We start from the raw sequence: 19198 nt of genomic DNA, 5'->3' as shown, positions 1-19198 counted from the left end.
CTATTTGTTATCTTACTTCTATCATTGACAGTCCCTCTAGGTTGTGGGCTGCTTGCCTGTGTTTCTGAGAAGCATCTACGGTACCAGTCTATAGAGTGTGTTTTCTTTAGTGAATTACCGGTATGTTTACCGGTAATAAACTTGCACTGATTTATGTATATGTTTGATTACATACAGCCTTGTGACAGTTTTCCTGCATGTCATAAGCATTTGAATATAAATTCAAATGTTAAAATCAAATCTGATATTGTTTTACCTATTATTTGGTGTGTGGAAGGTGTGCGGAAGAGGGGGTAGTCTTATACGGCGAGTATATAACAAACTCTGTATTTTGAGTGGAAATGTTAGGGGGTCGTCTTATACACCCAGTCGTCTTATACGCCGGCAAATACGGTATGTTTGGTCAGGCACTATTTTCAGGCTATCACTCTTTCACTATTTGAAATAAGGTTTAACCAGAAAGTTTATGCAGAGTTAAAAAGTGACCAAATATTGAAAATGACTCAAAGTGAATTTGATTTGTTTAGTTCAGGTCTGTTAAATATCAAGGGTGGAGATGCCAGCCTTGCATAAGGTCAGCACTGAAATCGGTCAGCTATCTCTATAGATAAATACCAAAGAGGCAAAGATGACATTTTCAATTAAATGGTCATGAGAAGGTGGAGGCTGGGCCCCCTGGAAGTAAACCCATAAATACACATACATACGCCCCAAGTCACTTCTTAGGAAATAATTTCTTCAACCGCCAACATACACATTCAGGGAACATTAACATGGAGGAAGATGGGAGAGTGGCAATTTCAGTGGAAGCAAAACAATGCCTAGACAAGTTGGCTCTTCTCAAATGGAATACCTGGGTTAACAACAAAGACCACATTGGCAAGGGAGTTAATGATCACCAACCTTCTGAAAGCAAGGGACAAAACACGCACTGTGGGATTCCAGATCCGTCAGCAATCTCTCTCCCAGGTCACTCATCGCAAGGACCCTGGCCTCACCAGCGCGGGCCTCACCCACTTCAAAGACCACAGGAAAACCCATCTCTTCAACAAAAGTCGCCTTTCAGCCTACGTGGAGTGGTTTTTTTCATACTCTTCATCCCTGAGGTTAATTTCAGGGTTCTCTGATACAATAATCCTGAACAATAGAGAATGCAACCTAAACACAGCTGACCTTTCCTTTAAAATGAATAGAGAAAAAGTTAGTGTGATTCAAGTTATGTCCTAGGTGTTGATTTTTATGAAAGTGTATAATTCAGGAGATGGAACTGTTTAATTTGGTTCATATTGTGGCTAAAACAGTACTCTGTGGGAATAGAAAATGAAAGGCAGTATTTATCAGCGATGGCTGGGTTTCAAAGACTTCTGATCCATGACAATACATCCCAAGAACCCATAGAATGTGCAATTTAAATAGATTGCCATGAGGACTTGAATGCATCCATATAAGCATAACCAATGGACACAGACACTAGGGAAGTGAGGGCATGTGCTGTGGGGCGGGGGTGGCAGGGGAGAGGTCAATGGGGGAAAAAGGAGACATATGTAATATTTTAAACAATAAAGTATTTAAATAGATTGCCATAAAACATTTATAATCACTTTTCAATTACCTTGGAGATTCTTGGTGTCAGCAATATCATATTTATTTATTACTAGAGGCCCAGTGCACAAAAATTTGTGCACTGGAGGGGCGGGTTCCCTCAGCCTGGCCTGCACCCTCTCACAGTCCAGGAGCCCTCAGGGAATGTCCTACTCTTGGCTTAGGCCTGCTCCCCATGGGAGGCGACCGGACTGATCAGGAGAAGGCGTCGCCCCCATCACCCCGCTGCTGCTGCCACTGCCAGCCCTCTTCCGCCCTCTCAGCCACTGCAGCTTTGTCCGGAAGGACATCTGGTATATCCGGTCTAATTAGCATATTACTCTTTTATTAGTATAGATTACTTTCTCTTGGCTCATTTCCTTTAGTGTATTCTCAGGAAACAACATTTGACTTGAACACTTTCCCTTTTTGCTTATATGTAATAAAAATGACTTACAATTCCCCACATGACTGGCACTGTGCTCATCTTCATCACATGAAATGCATACTAAGTTTGACTCTGTTGTACAGATGAAAAAAACAAATTGGACAGCAGTGAAGTAGCCTGCCCAAGGTCCCGCCCCAGCAAAGCAGGGAAACAAGACTCCCACTCAGCTGCTGTTTCTCTTTACAGCATGTTACGCTGCCCACCTACCAACAAACTCATGCTCCTCTGTGATCCCTTTTCTGACCGCTAGGACCCCAAGTCCTTTGCTACATCCCTGAGACATTGACCATGTCATGTATTAGAAACCTATGTCGTTCCATTTTCCACTGTCAGTTATTCAAGTGCACTAAGAGCTTCTACTGGACAAATCCCAAATCATGAAGGACCTAAATCATGATGACCTAATGTCATCCCATGACTCAAAGCTTAGTTGTTTCATGGTTTTATAGCCTTCCCTGAATCATCAACAGGTACATATAAAGTTAAAAAAATAGTTTTGCATAACAGTGTCATTGATTTTAATACCATTATGTTACATGTAGTATGTGTGTATATAGAATGCTTATTGTCATACAAAGTATGAGGAAAACTATTAAAGTGGTTTATTCACTTTTAATTTGATGATGGTTACCCAAGTCCTATCTTTAAAATGTAGGCACAGAAAGTTTCAAAACCCCAGTAAGCATGGATTGTTGGACACAAGGGGCAGATTCTTTTTCCTTGATATGCAGAATTAGTAAAAGAAATAATTAAGAAAGGCCCCCACACCCCTTTAAAAAACATCAGCAACAAAACATTAGAAGTGAAAGATCTCTGTATTACTCTTCCTTTTGATGTTAAGAATGAGGACTCCAGACCAAGATAGATTATTTTCCCTGGCAATAGTTAATCATGATAATTTCCTAGAAATTTTCAAATTCAACCACTAGATGTCATGCAGAGACCACAAAATAGACTACCTTGCAATTTTTCAGGTTAGTCATACTCAATTTTGTAAGCTTCAATATTTAAGGTGGTTTGGAAAAATTTTAAACACAAGGCATTAAAGATGCAGGTCAATAGAATTAGTCCACCAGATGCATATACATACTTTATGTCAAAAACATACAGAAGGAAAGGGCTACCTTATCCACTGAAATGTGTTACTTCAGGAATCTGAACGGTTAATGTAAGTGGTTTCAAAAGATTCTATAGCCTCCCTTGGGCAGTAATTATGTCCTTTACCCAGGGAAGTCCCAGAATTCAAACTATTGGGGGGAAAAAGTCATATACTAATAGGGAAAAAAATCAAAGGATTTGGATTCAGGAAGCTCATGGATTAAATACCAGCTTGACTGTGTGCTAATTGAGTAAATCTGGTATAATACTTAACATCTGTGAGTATCTGTTTTGTGGTCTGTGCAGTGAAAATACCTAACAAGCAGTGGTTGTAAATATTCAATGGAATATTGTATACTTATCATTTGGAAAATTATTGGCATACTGTACATGCTTAATGAACTAATAGTTTTAATTTAGCATCATCTTCAAAATTAAAATATGATGTAAAATGTTATAATAGAATTCTGAAACCATAAAAAGAACTTATAATTTAGAAAGAGGCAAGGATGGTTTACACATGGGGTCAGTAGTGAATTCAGTGTAAGAGGATGGATAAGGGTTCCAGGCCATGGGAATGGTATAGACTTTGCTTGAGAAGGAAAAGCAAGCAAAATTATTTATTTTATTTTAAATATATTTTTATTGATTTCAGAGAGGGAGGGAGAGAGAGAGAGAGAGATAGAAACATCAATGATGACAATGATGAGATAGAATCATTGATCTGCTGTGTCTTGCACGCCCCACACTGGGGATTCAGCATGCAACCCAGGCATGTACCCTGACCAGGAATCAAGCTGGGAGCTCCTGGTTCATAGGCCTCAACCACTGAGCCATGCTGGGTGGGCAAGCACTCTTTTAAAAAATATATATATCTCTATTGATTTCAGAGAGGAAGGAAGAAGGAGAGAGAGAGAGAGAGAGGAATATCAATAATGAGAGAGAATCATTGATTGGCTGCCTCCTGCACACACCCTACTGGGGATGTACCCTGACCAGGAATTGAACTGTGACCTCCTGGTTCATAGGTTGATGCTCAACCACTGAGCCACACTGGCTGGGCCAAGCACAGTTTTTTTGTTGTTGTTGTTTTGATTTGATTTGTTTGTTTTTTGTTTTTGCCACTGGAAGAAGATCAGGCTGTTCAAGAAGATTGCATTAAATTGAAATAGCATCTGGCTTTAGGCACAGAGACATTTCAGAAATTAGTCAGTGAAAGAGGAAGGTCTACAAAGAAAACTGGGTATATAAGCACAAAGAGAATTGCAAGATCACTTTTGAGTGCTTAGAATCGGCTAAGCCTGCATTAGCGGGAAAGAAGAATAAGAAGATAGGAAAAGGGGGAAGTTGACCAATAAAATTTTCAAGGAAGTGAAAGGAGACGGAATCCAGACTCAGGCTGCTGATTGGCAAGATAAAGGATTCCTTTCAACCTATAATTCAAAATATAAACAGTAATGAGCCAAAATAAGTAGAAGGAAGGCTAACAAAGTTTGCAGAAGAAAAAGTGAAACATTCCACCCACCATTCCACAAAACCAATTTTGAATCAAGAGAAAATTTATAAAATAGAAATCATAGCCTTTATTATTAAGAACCATACTAGCATAAAAACCTCTCTGTAGTATATAATATATACATAAGACATATATGTCTATATAATTATGTATATGTGATATTAAACACATATAACATACACATGTATTATATATATACATATATAACGTATTATATTCATAACTTTTTTGACAGATACAATAATAAAGAATCTCTTCTCTTTATACATATGTTCTTACATCAATGAATTCTGAATAAAGTTATAAAGGTTGGGCCATTTTTCTCAAACACTGTAACACTGACTATGTAGTTTTATTTTTTAAGTTAACTATATTAGTGAAGAAAATAAAAATTAATTTTTATGCTAAAATCATTTTGATTTTTCTATATTAAAATAATATTGAGAGCACTGCTGTAGAAAAATAGTGTTAAAAATAACATTGAAGTAACATATTCTTATAATTAAACTAGAGGCTCAGTGCACAAAATTCATGCATAGGTAGGCTTCCTAGTGGCTGCTGGCCAGCCAAGGCCACCCTTCCCCAGCTGCCAGCTGCTGGCCGGGGCCTTCCTTAGTTTTGTGTCACCCCCTGGTGGTCTAATTACCGGTGGGTCAAATTCCAGCCCCTGGGGGCAATTTGCATATTAGCCTTTTATTACATAGAATAGTGCACTAAAATATGAAGCATTTTGCTTTATACTTTAGAGCAGGCATCCGCAAACTATGGCCGTGGGCCACATGCAAATACAAATATTGTATTTGTTCCCGTTTTGGTTTTTTACTTCAAAATAAGATATGTGCAGTGTGCATAGGAATTTGTTCATAGTTGTGTTTTTTTTTTTTTTTAAAACTATAGTCCGGCCCTCCAATGGTCTGAGGGACAGTGAACTGACCCCCTGTTTAAAAAGTTTGAGGACCCCTGTTTTAGAGCCTTTAATATGATCAATTTGTAATGTATGATATACCATATAGGGTAGGATAAGAAATATTTTAAGTATAAAAGAGGAAACGATGAAGAAAATTAATATTTTAGCAGTTAAGGGGGTGCTGAGATATTCAGGTTATGTTTTGTCTTTATTTTTTTTTTAGGTTTTTTTTTTTAATTTTATTTTTTATTACAAAGGGTATTACATATGTGTCCATTTTTTCCCCCCACCCAAGACAGTCCCCTAGCCTCCCCTATTATGTTTTGTCTTTAGATTGTCTTAGTTTTCAAGACTCTTTCAAAATAATAAACACCTTTGATGGTTTTTATAATTCATTGAAGTAACTGAATTTCTGATAGAATTGTTTATAATGATTAATTGACCACATACTTCTTAGCAAACTTTTACTCCCCGACAAGCATATGTTTGCACCTTAGGTTCCTCTTAATACGGAATTTTATCGCCACCTCTTAAAAAGTAAAAGTAAATGAAGGCAGAGAAAACTGATTTTATTTCTATGCAGAGCTTGATTTTAAATATGCACACCCCAACTACGTAATCCTGTACACAAGGATCTCATTGTTTATTTTTATAGTTGCTGCTTTATTTAAAAATTTGTCTCTAAAGTTTATATTTGGCAAGGCCAATAATGAAAATAAGCTGGTTTATATTTTCCTTATTTCAAGGTATGTGTGTGTGTGAGAGAGATCAACTATGTCCAAATTCTAATTAGACCACTTTTACCTTGGTAATGTGCATGTGTATGTGTGTGTGCATGTTTTCATTTCTTGTGGTTTATCCAGATGAAGGTATTGGTCTTAAGAGACATGGCTCACCATGTGAGAGTGTTTATATAGAGTGGGGTGGAGATCAACTATGTCCAAATTCTAATTAGACCACTTTTACCTTGGTAATGTTAGAACTCTGGAACTCTTTTTTAATTTCTTTACCCCCTTCTTTTCTCCTACACTGTTGCTCAGAAACGCATGCAAGTTCAACTCAGTATGTTTATTAATAAAATCATTTAAGTTTAGGTTTTGGAAACTGATTGAAATTAGAGCCCATTTTTTTTTATAAATGTCTACTATAAAGCATTTACTTTGAGAGAGAGAGAGAGAGAATTTGGTAATTATGGTTTTACTTAAGCTGAATGTATAAAAGTGATGGATGGTCCAAAGAAAGCAAATATAATAATTCATTTGCAGTTTACATGTTACGCTCAGGGAAAATAAATTATTTTAAAATAAACTTTATTTATGGGACAGTTGTAGAGTTACAGAAAAATTGTGAAGATAGTACAAAGATTTCCCATATACTCCACACCCAGTTTCCCTTGTTATAATCCAATATCCATATCAATAGATTATTAATTGAAATCCATAAGGTATTAAGATTTCCTTTTTAAAAAAATCTAATGATCTTTTTCTTCTCCACATCCCATTCAGGATATGACCTTTAGTTGTCATTCTTTGCTGGGTTCCTTTTAACTATGCCAGTTTCTCACACTCTCCTTGCTTTTGATGACCTTATCAATTTTGAGAACTCCTTGCCAGGTATTTGTGGAGGATTCTCATTTATTGGAATTTACCTGGCTATGGATATTTGAAAGTAAGATCGTTAAAGTACCATTTTCATTGCATCAGAGGTGCAAAGGTGGTATCATTGCATACTATCAACGTGAATTTTCACTACAGATGTTGATCTTAATCACCAGGCTAATGTGGTGACTTTCAGGTTCTTCACTGACAATTATTCTTTATTACCTCTTTCCATACTGTTCTGTTGGGAAGATAGTAATGCACACTTAAAGAGTGAGGGCTATATTTTAAGAAATTCAGGCAATGTTTGGAGTTTTTCTCTTCTCCACTGATATATTAATTCACTTATTTAGTTATATCAGCATGGGCTCATGGGTATTTATTTATTTAAATACTTTGTTTTTTAATCCAGTATTACTTTATTTTGTTCAAATTTGGAACTCTGGGCACTAGGAGCTCTTCTAGTAGGCTTCTGTGAGCTTTGAGCTTTGAGTTATTTTGGGGGGTGGGGGTGGGGGAAGGGGACCTTCTAACTTCCTGCCACTAGAAGATGTGTCATGCTCACTAGTATATTTCCTGCCCAAGTCATGGTTCCTTTTATTAAACCATGGTCTTAAAAGTCAAGATCTAGGTGCTAGCAGTACTTATCGCTACTTGGATGTCTTGGCTCCTAGGTGGAGAAGTTGGAGAAGAAGACGTAACAAAAGAGGCCTTGCTTCCAGGCCATCTCAGTTGACAGAGCAAAAATATATGTGTGCATACTAACCTATTTGTACACTATATGTATAAATATTGCTACATGTAGCATCTGTATTTGTGTTAAGCTGTGTGTGAGTTTATACTGATGTCTCCAACCCTAATGAATCACCACAAAGATCATTCTAGCCTCTTCTCCTTGCTTATCTTTAAAGTACCACTCAACATGGGCCTGCAGACTAAAGGGTCCTGGGTTCCCGGGTCCCATCAAGGGCAGATGCCTGGGTTGCAGGCTCGATCCACAGTAGGGGGCGTGCGGGAAGCAGCTGATCAATGATTCTCATCATTGATGCTTCCATCTCTCTGTCCCTCTCCCTTCCTCTCTGAAATCAATAAAAATAAAGTATTTAAAGTACTCTCAACAGTGAGAAACCTAACTCCCAATATCTGAAATTAATTTTCTCAGTTCCAGTATACATGTATATCACTTCAGAATTGTTAACCTGTTCCTCTTTAGTAGGTAACTAGAGTACAATGCTTATGAGACAAACAGAACTCAATCATTTCCACTTGATTTCTCTTAATTATTTTATTTTTCTTACAGTATCCATTATTCTGCTTATTTACTCATATTTTCTGTTGTGTACAGCAAATTACACTGGTTGGATTTTACAATTCCTCTTTAGAACATTTTCCCCATCTTTCATGAACTCTTAATATATGAATCATAGTTACTTTAAATGTCCGGTATAATAATTTCAAAATTGGTGTAATATCTGAGTCTGGTATTTATTTATGTATTATTTATTGATTAAAGTAATGCTTGCTTTATATCTTTAGGCTGACATTATTCCTTACCTTTAGAATTTTTGGTAGTTTTTAAAAACCAGTAGGATGTAATTGACAATTAGAGTGAGGTAAAACGCATTTAGTTTGAAATATCATGATAATCTGGTTAGGATTTAGTGTTTATATAAAGTTTGCTGTAACTTCAGATGCCAGAGGCTCAAATTCCTCTAGTGACTTTATTTTGTCTCATATGTTGCCTTAGGACTCCTATAAGAAAGCCTCCTCAGACACAGCCTGAAGTTTTCAGCTTTTTACCTGTAATTATTTGCTATTATACTAGAGTCTTGTTTTTGTGGATGTAAAGTATAAAAGAAAGGAATACATTTTATTATTTTAGGGGACTGAGCCTATGTCTCTGAGCTGTAAATATTACCAGTGTTTCTTATTTATCCCTCACCTACCTAGGTGAGAAAATAGCTGAAGGGAATAGGGAAATGTAATGTAAGCCTACGGCTAAAGTCTTTTCCGCTGAAGAGTGTGCAAATGCTCTGGTCATTTAAAAAAAATGGGTTATTTCCCCTCTCCTCCATACTAGAGCTACCAAGGAATCTTTCTTGACTCTTGAATGGGAGATCATGGTGGGGCAACTGGAGGTAAAAACCTTGGAAATCAGGAGCATCTTCCTAAGACTGGGGCCCCTCAAGAATTTCTCACTCACCTCATGACCGAACGTCAGTGGGTCATCAAAATCACCATATAAATGTTCCTACCAGTTTATGACTCCAGTGGCTTCTGCTCCAAGTAAGCAGATCTGGGCTATTGATCCTGTGCATTTGCCAGTCTCCTCAAATATCAGAAAGACAGTTAACTCTGTGAGCTCGGCTCTCTGATGGGTCCAAGAAAAGTTTATTTTTAGTTTGTTCAGTTTTTTATTGTGATAATGATGGGAGTAAGAAAATGAAATATCTTAGAATATAGACCAAATTGGCATTGATAGGTAAAGTTAGGCATAAATGTAACATAAATAATTTTAGGCCATAATGATTTAAATAATTTGAAACTGAACTTAAGGGGGAACTTTTTGTTTATATTTGTTTTCTAGTAATTCTTTGGTGAACTTTTGATCTAGCTTTATTTATCAGGCAGTTCTATGTTCTGAGGAATTTTATTTTATTTATTTTTTCTCTTTGTTACATTCTTTCTTTTTGTATTTAGTCCTCACCCAGGGATATATTTTTTTCATTGATTTTCAGAGAGTGGAAGGGAGGGAGGAGGAGGAGAGAGGAACATCCAAGTGACAGACACATTGATTGGTTGCCTCCTGCACATGCTCTGAACCAGGCCGGGGCTGGGGAACCTACAAGGGAGGCGTGTGCCCTTGACTAGGAATTGAACCAGGACCCCTCTGTGGGCTGATGCTCTAACCACTGAATGGACCAGCCAGGGCGTGACACTGTATTGATGGTGGTGCATGGTGAGGAGACCTGGAAGAATATGTGGGGCCAAGGGGACCCCCATGGGAACAGAGCAGGTGTTGAAGTCTGACCTTTACTAGCCAGGGAAGACAGTGTTGTCACTGAACATACAAAGAATGAGGAGCTGCCGGTACTCCAGGGGCAGGTGCTGCTCCACAAGCACGTGCAGGGAGACTCGGTCCATGCCCAGGCCCTGCCTTTGCATCAGCAGGTCCAGGTCCTTGACCTCACAGTCTTGTGGCCAGCATGAGCAGCAAATGCATCTAGGTCATTGTAAAGATGTTGGAAATACTTGTCCAGGCACTTCTCCGCCATCTCAAGAGCCTTCGTCTCCATGGCTATTTTAGCATAGAAGCTGAAGATCTTAGCATGGTGGCTCAGTCCTGACTTGTAGGGATCTTGATGGAGTCTGGGGCCAGCAATTTGGGCCAGGGGAGGGGGATGCCTGGCCAATAGAGGCTCCAGAAGCTCTGAAGATAAGACTGTAGTGCTGGTCGGTGGGACTGGCTCAAGGAACTCAAGTTGTCTGGCCCCAGGATCCCTCTGTTTCTCTCACTTCTGTGTGTGTCTCGGGCTCTTCTGCTCTGGCAGATGCTTGTGTTCCTGCTGCCCCCTTCCCTTCACCCATGCTCATGCCTTCTCCCATTGTTTCCTCTGCCTCCTCACAGCTCCATCTTGGAAGGGCTCTAGTTCATCTTCTCCAGAGATACTATTGCTGGTGTTTGGGAAGCCCAGAGCAAAGGCATCTACCTCCTCTGCCTTTCCTGCCAGGGAGCTGGGCTGGTTTCTCAGGACTGCCACTCTGTAGCCCAGGCCTGCTGCTCCATGTTCTGGGACTGACAGTCCTCTGAAGAGAGAGAGAGAGAGAGAGAGAGACACTGGGGGAATGACCAATCAAAGGCTGGGAGAAAGGCTGGGTATCCTCCAACACTGTGTCCATTGGCAGGGTAACAATAGGGATACTGTCGCCTAGACGAGCCATGGCCACAGAAGTGTCTTGCAGATCCTGCAAAAATACACCCACATCTACAGCTCAGAGTGCGTGTAAGAGGTCTGCGAGCCAAACCAGGAGAGGCGTGGCAAAGGTCAGATTGAGGGAGCTGGTGAGGGAGGAGGCACCAGAATTCCCACGAGGCTCTGTAAAAGGACTTTGGGAGAGAAGCAGCCCTGGGTCCAATCCTTGCTGAAACTCTGGCAATCTCAGCCTCTGCTTCCTCTTGCCAGAAGCTAGCAGGCTTGGAGCCAGGGTTGTGTGTGTGTGTGTGTGTGTGTGTGTGTGTGTGTGTCTGTAAGTAGAAATGATGTCTGAAAGGGTGAAGGATATTTAATCCAGGCATATCTGCGTGTGTGTGTGTGTGTGTGTGTTGGGGAGGGTGGGGGTTGAGCTCAGGAAGCTGCAGCTCTGGCTGTGGGGCTGGAGAACTGGACCACCTGTGGTGCTGGCACTGGCTTCACCACTGACTCTGGCATGGCCATGGAAGATTCTGGGCCGTTAAGAGGATGTTCTCAAGCACATTCCGGGGTGTCTGTTCCTTCAGATGTCCACCGGTTTGAATGTGGGCCAATTTGCCAATAGACCCGGCTCTGTGGAAATGCCACCTGGCAGTTGTCTTTGGTGCCTCAACCTCATAGAGCAGCGGTTCTCAACCTGCGGGTCGCGACCCCTTAGGCAGTCGAACGACCCTTTCACAGGGGTCGCCTAAGACCATCCTCATATCCGATATTTACATTATGATTCATAACAGTAGCAACATTACAGTTATGAAGTAGCAACGAAAATAATTTTATGGTTGGGTCACAACGTGAGGAACTGTATTTAAAGGGCCAGAGGTTGAGAACCACTGTCATAGAGGCAGGTGTTTCAAGCAGGGTTCTCTAGGCACCAGCCCAAGTGCTCAGGCGTCGCCCCAGGGTGCACAGGGCCTAGGTATTCAGCAGGCACTGCAGCAGTGTAGTGTTTTAGGCTCATTGTCAGAGACATAGCTGTCTGCCCGCCTCCCAACTGCTGGGGTAGCCCAAATTTTTATTTTTTAAATGTGTTTTTAAGGATATATTTTGATAAATACTCCTGATGGAAGTGGTAAGAGAGACATTAAATTAATAGGAATAATAATCCCTTAGAAGTTATAATTTAAGAATGCTGTAGATGAGTTGTTATAGTGTTCATAATTAGGTAGTTAGGGATTTTTCTTTATCCTAATCATGATCCAAAGATCAAATTCTCAACCCAAGACACTAATATATCCACTTGATTTTTTTCTTCTATATTATAGGCTTTTAGGTTATAAAATGTGCCTAAAATACCCGCTGTCAATCCTTGAATAAAGTCTTAAGAAGAAATTTATATGAACACAATGAAATTTACAAATGATGTATTATAGAATTGTACCTTTGAAACATATAATTTTATTAACCACTCTCACCCCAATAAATTTGATAAAATTAAAACAAAATTTTAACAAGTCTCAGGTAAGTTGGGAAGAATATAAACATAAATGTTTCCACCTTATGTCAAAACAAGTAAAATATCTTAAGAAAGACCAAATTAATCATGGAGTAAACATGGAAAGTATACAGAATGCCAAAGCAAAAATAAAGATAGGCTTAAAGCATAGAAAGGACAAAATAATTTATGTGAAGAAAATAAAACCGAAAGAGAAAAATAGAATCAAGTTTACCACAAATGTTTTATGCTACAGAAAACTTAAAGAGAATGTAATTTTAATGAGATGTCTTTTTAAAAAATATATTTTTATTGATTTCAGAGAGGAAAGGAGAGGGAGAGAGAGATAGAAACATCAATGATGTGAGAGAATCATTGATTGGCTGCCTCCTGCATGCTCCCCATTGGGGACTAAGCCCACAACTGGGCATGCATGTATCCTGACTGGGAATTGAACAGTGACCTTCTGGTTCATAGGTCAATGCTCAACCATTGAGCATGCTGGCCTGGTGAGACGTCTTTGAATAAAAGATGATTAAATGTGTGAGTGAGCTGAAAGAAGAGATTGTAGAATTAAATGAATAGAGGACCAAAGTGACACCAATTACAGAGTTAGTTAAGTAGAAGGAAGCAAATTAGACAGTGTGGAAAATTAAGATGGTAACAGAAGGAAGCCATCTAGCAGTCTCAGTGAAATGAAGGGGAAAATGATAATCTGAGAGATGTTCAGGTTCGTAGTATATAGGAAATGTTGATCCAAAATAAAGATGTGATGGAAGTGAAAATCCAACAAATGGAATTTAAAAAAATACATAATACTAGAAAATACTTCTGAAATTGAAACTAATTCTCACAGATCAAAAGTGCAAAAGTGCACTGTTTTTAAGAAATTCATTAGAATAACCGATTTCATGACATTCTGGTAAAGTGATTGAATTTCAAGGATTAAGAAAGAATTCATTAGCTATCCAAGAACTTACAAAGGGAATAAATCTGGTTGGGCTCAAATACCTTCATGGAAAAATGGTGTGCCAGAAGATAGTAGAACAATATTTACAAAATTCTAAGGGAAGAGTATGTCTCAAGAATATTATAACCAGGAAAATTATTATTCAAGTACAAAATGGCAATATGGTGTACTTATTCATATAAAAACTCAGAGAATATGCTATGCCTCATCCCATCTTAGAGTGAATCCACATAAGAGACAAATGAAGAAATCATTGTAAAATAACTGAATGATGAACACTGAATCCAGGTATACATAAGACAGAGAATAACTAATGGTTAGAAATATTTTTATAAGGTAAGTCAATGTATATTAATAAAAAATAACATTTAAAATAATAACCTTAACTTTTAGATTAATATATTATAATACAGTTTTTAAGTTTTTTTTTAATGTATAGTTTAGAATATGGCCAACTTCTAAAATTCTGTTAGCAATTTAAAATTTTTATTAAAAATGCAGTAATTCTTTATAATCCAAAGGAAGACAAATTTAGTGATATAAACATTACCTAATTTTATGAAATATAGAGCATCAATGGAATTCATTGGAGCATCTTAGTTTTTAGGAAACATCTGCTTGTACAGGGTGGAGCAAAAGTAGGTTACAGTTGTGAGTACATAAAACAGATTATTCTTGTATTATTATCTATTAACTAGAGGCCCAGTGCATGAAATGTGTGCACCTGTAGGGTCCCTAGGCCTGGCTGGTGATCAGGGCTGATCAGGGCCTTCCTTCCCCTGGTGGCCGGCTGCCAGCCGGGCCTTCCTTCATTCCGTGCCGTCCCCTGGTGGTCAGCGCATAGCACAGCAAGCAGTCGAACTCCCAGTTGGTTGAACTCCTGAGGCTACAATTTTCATATTAGCCTTTTATTATATAGGATTATTGTGTTATTTTCCATATGAACAACTATTAGCCCCACCCTATATATAGTAACCCTGGTATAGAGATTCTAAGGCTGTTAAGTGATTTAGTAAAAGACCTAATCAAAGCTCTTCAAAATACTTAAAGCCCTATGATGAGCATCTCACCCACAGAGTTAGCCATTAACTCAGTGGTTATTTATTTGTAGCTCAAAGATGCAACATAATATGCTAAGCATTTGACAGTTTCTGTCCTCTATGTAAACTGACATTCACATTGGACCAGATAACTTTTTCAAAAATGGTTTTAAATCAGAGCATCCTGTTTAATTCCTTAAAGTGAATAAAGGTATCACACACTATGAAATTCCCATGAAGCCTAAAGGACCTCTTTGGTGTAGTTGAAAAGGTGAAACCTAAGTTGCTCTCAGATGCATTGTTGGGTTTAGAAAAACAAAGGGGAAGGTGGAGGCATCAATTTGGTAAACAGTTTAATAAAGACACAATGGAAGAACTAGATTTATTAAAGCACTAGAGTAAGGAATTCATAAATGGAGTAGAATATGATAAGAGTGGAATGGTAGGTGAAATTAGCTCCTATTGTCAAGAGTCTTCAGAGCTTGCTAACCAGTACTGGTAGCATATTCATTGCAGATTTTTTAAAAAGATATTTTTTTTTGATTTCAGAGAGGAAGGGAGGAGGGAGAGAGAGAAACATCAATGATGAGAGAGCATCATCCATCGGGCTGCCTCCTGCATGCCCCCACTGGGGATTGAGCCCAAAACCCTGGCATGTGCCCTGGCTGGGAATTGAGCTGTGACCTCCTGTGACCTCAATACTCAACTACTGAGCCACACCAGCCGGGCTTATTGCAGATTTTAAGTGTGTGCATAGGATCCAAGGAAGATAAAGGTTTTGTTAAGGTCAATCTACCGTCAATGGAGGAGATTAATAAATAAATAACTCTATTGATTAACTCAGAGTCTGGATATAACTGTTCCTATTAAGGGAGAGTAAAAGAAACAGATTCTTACCTTTTTGTTCATTTTTTGAAATACATAAATGTTTAAGTTTTGTTGTCAACTTATTGAGATTTTTATTTTCTGATTTTCCTCATTCTTTTAATAACTCAAAAGTTCTTTTTCAACTCTAAATTAGTTGAGTATTCACTTATACTTTTTCTGTGTTTCCTTTTATTTTTAATTATGATTAATTCTCTAATTCATTGGGAATATATTTTGTTAAATGGTTTTAAATGAGAATATATATATATATGCTATTGTTACATACTTAGTGGATATTCCTACCTTCCCGCATATACTTGTGGTCTATACTTTTTAATTTTTTTTTTACATGAGAAGATCTATTTTCAAGGCATATCTTTCTTTCCATCTATCTCATTGACCTCTCTCTTCTCTCTGTCTCCCATCAACAACTGTACTACAATAACTGGTTTACCTGTCTGTATGTTTAAATACCTTCCTATTCATAGTGGGATTCATAGACCAATAGCAACATTATCTCTTTGGACCTTATTAGATCCTTGCCTGACCAACTGAATTAAAATCTGAATTTTATAAAAGATCCCCTGATAATTTGAGTGAGCATTAAGATTTGAGATGTGCCCTGACCGGTTTGGCTCAGTGGATAGAGCGTCAGCCTGCGGACTGAAGGGTCCTAAGTTTGATTCTGGTCAAGGACATGTACCTTGGTTGCGGGCACATCCCCAGTCAGGGGTGTGCAGAAGACAGCTGATTGATGTTTCTCTCTCATCAATGTTTCTAGCTCTCTATCCCTCTCCCTTCCTCTCTGTAAAAAATCAATAAAACATATATATTTTTTTAAAAAAGAATCCCATCTGAAAACCTAAGATGGGTGGAGATAGTTTTTTTAAAAAAAGATTTGAGATGCACTGCTTTACTAGATCTCTGAGGGCAAATATTATTTATCATCATATCTTTATCTCCCTGGCCAGTGTCTGGCACATAGTATTTGCTCAGTAAGTATTTGAAGGAGTACATTAATTAGGTATTTTAATAAGATAAGGAAAAATTTATCTGTGCATAATTACTGAGGAGCATCAACATGCTTAATTTAATGAGGTAAACAGAATTTTAAGGAGCCATAGGAGTGCTTATAAATGCTTACAGTGCAGAGGTGTGGATTGTGACTTGTCCTCAATTTTTTGCAATTTTGTATAACATGATTCCTGTTATATGGCACCAAAATCAACCTGAGAACATGAAAGTTAAAAATAGGAATTTCAATTTGCCCAAGGCATGAAGAACTATGGAAACCTAACTTTGGGAAATGGATGGAACCTGTATTTTCCATCTCTCTGATGAGGCATTCATTCTCTGTATTCTCATAGTTATTGTCCTTACTTCTTCTATCTCACTTAATGCTTAGCATCTATTTATCTGTCCAAATACTATAATGCTATGTCCTTGAGGCAGGGACCATTTCTAATTACTTTTGGAACGTCAATCTGAGAATATGCAATTATTGATTTATGTTATTCTTACTAAAAAAAAAAAAAGAAAACTGTCGTGTAAAGACACAATTGTGATCACATCCCCTGAAAGAGAAGCAGAGACCTTCCTCCCATGATTTTTCATAGGACTAGAGGCCTGGTACATGAATTCATGCATGGGTGGGGTCCCTTGGACTGGCTGGTGATCGGGGCCAATTCGGGGGGCTGGCCAGGGGTAGAGACCATGGGAGGTTGGCTGGCTGGCCATGGGAGGTTAGCTGTGGGAGTGCACTGACAACCAGGGGGCAGCTTCTATGTTGAACTTCTGCCCCCTGGTGGTCAGTGCACATCATAACAACAGGTTGACCAGTCATTAGGTTTTTTGGTCTCTTAAGCTCTTATATATATATATACTAGAGGGCCGGTGCACAAAAATTTGTGCACTCAGGGGGAGGGGGGTCCCTCAGCCCGGCCTGTGCCCTCTCACAGTCTGGGACCCCTCGGGAGATAACGACCTGCTGGCTTAGGCCTGCTCCTGGGTGGCAGAGGGCAGGCCCAATCCTTAGGTGCAGCCCTGGTCGGGCTCAGAGCAGGGCCGATTGGGGAGTTGGGGTGCTGCCCCCTGTCATGCACAGAGCAGGGCCGATCAGGGGGTTGGGGAGCTCCCCCGTATCAGGCACAGAGCAGGGCTGATCAGGGGGTTGGGGCTCCTTCCCCTGTCACAAACAGAGCAGGGTGGATAGGGAGGTTGTGGCCCCGCCCCCTGTCACACCCAGAGCTGCAGGGCGATCAGGGGGGTTTGGGTGCTGCCCCCTGTCACTTTGATCCCTGTGCCAGGAGGCGCTGATCCCAGTGCTGGGAGGCATATTACCCTTTTATTATATAAGGTAGAGGCCTGGTGCACGGGTAGGGACCAGCTGGTTTGCCCTGAAGGGTGTCCTGGATCAGGGTAGGGGTCCCCAGTGGGGTGCCTGGCCAGCCTGGGTGAGGGTATGATGGCTGTTTGTAGCTGGTCACACACCCTTCACAATGGGGGTCCCCACTGGGGTGCATGGCCAGTCTGGGTGAGCTACTATGGATGTGCCCGCAACCCAGGTACATGCCCTTGACTGGAATCGAACCTGGGACCTTTCAGTCCGCAGGCTGACACTCTATCCACTGAGCCAAACCGGTTTCGGCTAAAGCAAGTATATTTGGACTAGAGGCCTGGTGCATGACATTTGTGCACCCTCTCCAATCTGAGAGCCCTCAAGGGAGCCCTCTCCTATCTGGGAGTTTCTGTCTGTCTTTGCAATCATATGAGCAAATTGTTTGAGACCCGAATTCAGTTTGGTTTCTTGCTCACAGAATAATAGAGGCTTTTTTTTTCTTTGCTTCTTTGGTGGAGATTTTCTGGAAGTTTTAGGATATCTTCCCTTTAATTTTTCCTATACACTCTGATTTTACTTATGTCTCTCACCTTTGCTTTCTCTCCATCCCCCACCTCAAGAGTAACTTGCTCCAGGCTCACTTTGCTCTAGTGTCTAGGAGATCTGTCTGTCAACAGAACTATGATTCCCAGCATTCCTGGTGCTCCCTGCACTCTGGGCTTCCACTTCTGGTCCTGGGGCTACCACCGAAACTACTATTCCCAGAATTCCTGGTGCTCCCTGTGATCTTGGTTTTCTCTTCCTGCTCTGTTCTGTCCCATGGCCTCCCACTCTGCCAAGTCCTCCAAGCCACCAGCTCTCCTTCTCTGCTCTCTGTCTGGCAGTTTGGGGAACCAATTTCCCCAAGCCACTCCACTCTCCACCAGCTCTCCCGCTCTGCACCTGTGTATGCAAATTAACCGGCCATCTTTGTCAGGTTAATTTGCATACTCACTCCTGATTGGCTGGTGAGTGTAGTGGAGGGGTGGTCAATTTAAATGTTTCTCTTTTATTATACAGGATAGATTATAGGCCTGGTGCATGGATTTGTGCACTGGTGGGGTACCTCGGCCTGACCTGTGCTCTCTCACAAGTTGGGACACTCGGGGCATGTGGGAGAGCTGGTTTTGGCCTGATCCCCACAGGCCAGGGCAAGGGACCCAATGCACCGAGCCTCTAGTATGCATATAAGATCTTTAGTTAATCTCTTCCTGCAGTTCCCCCCACCTTCCCTCTGAGATTCATCTGTCTGTTGCACATTTCTATGCCTGTGCGTTGATAGTCTGCCTCCTCATGGCCAGTGTGTATCATAGCTACCAGTTGAATTGTTGGACAGTTTCTTAGGCATATATATATATATATATATATATATATATATATATAGATATATAGA

The 19198-nt window shown here is 39.8% G+C and overlaps 1 pseudogene; it reads right to left on the bottom strand.

Moving 5' to 3' along the window:
• Positions 1-10184: 10184 nt before the first annotated feature.
• The window catches only part of LOC102759849, a 10324-nt pseudogene continuing 1310 nt past the window's right edge, over positions 10185-19198 (bottom strand).

Source organism: Myotis davidii, unplaced genomic scaffold (assembly GCF_000327345.1).
Source record: "Myotis davidii unplaced genomic scaffold, ASM32734v1 scaffold175, whole genome shotgun sequence".
In the NCBI taxonomy this organism is placed as follows: Eukaryota; Metazoa; Chordata; class Mammalia; order Chiroptera; family Vespertilionidae; genus Myotis; species Myotis davidii.
The sequence above is the reverse complement of the archived record's forward strand: the minus strand, read 5'-3'. Positions and strand labels throughout refer to the sequence as shown.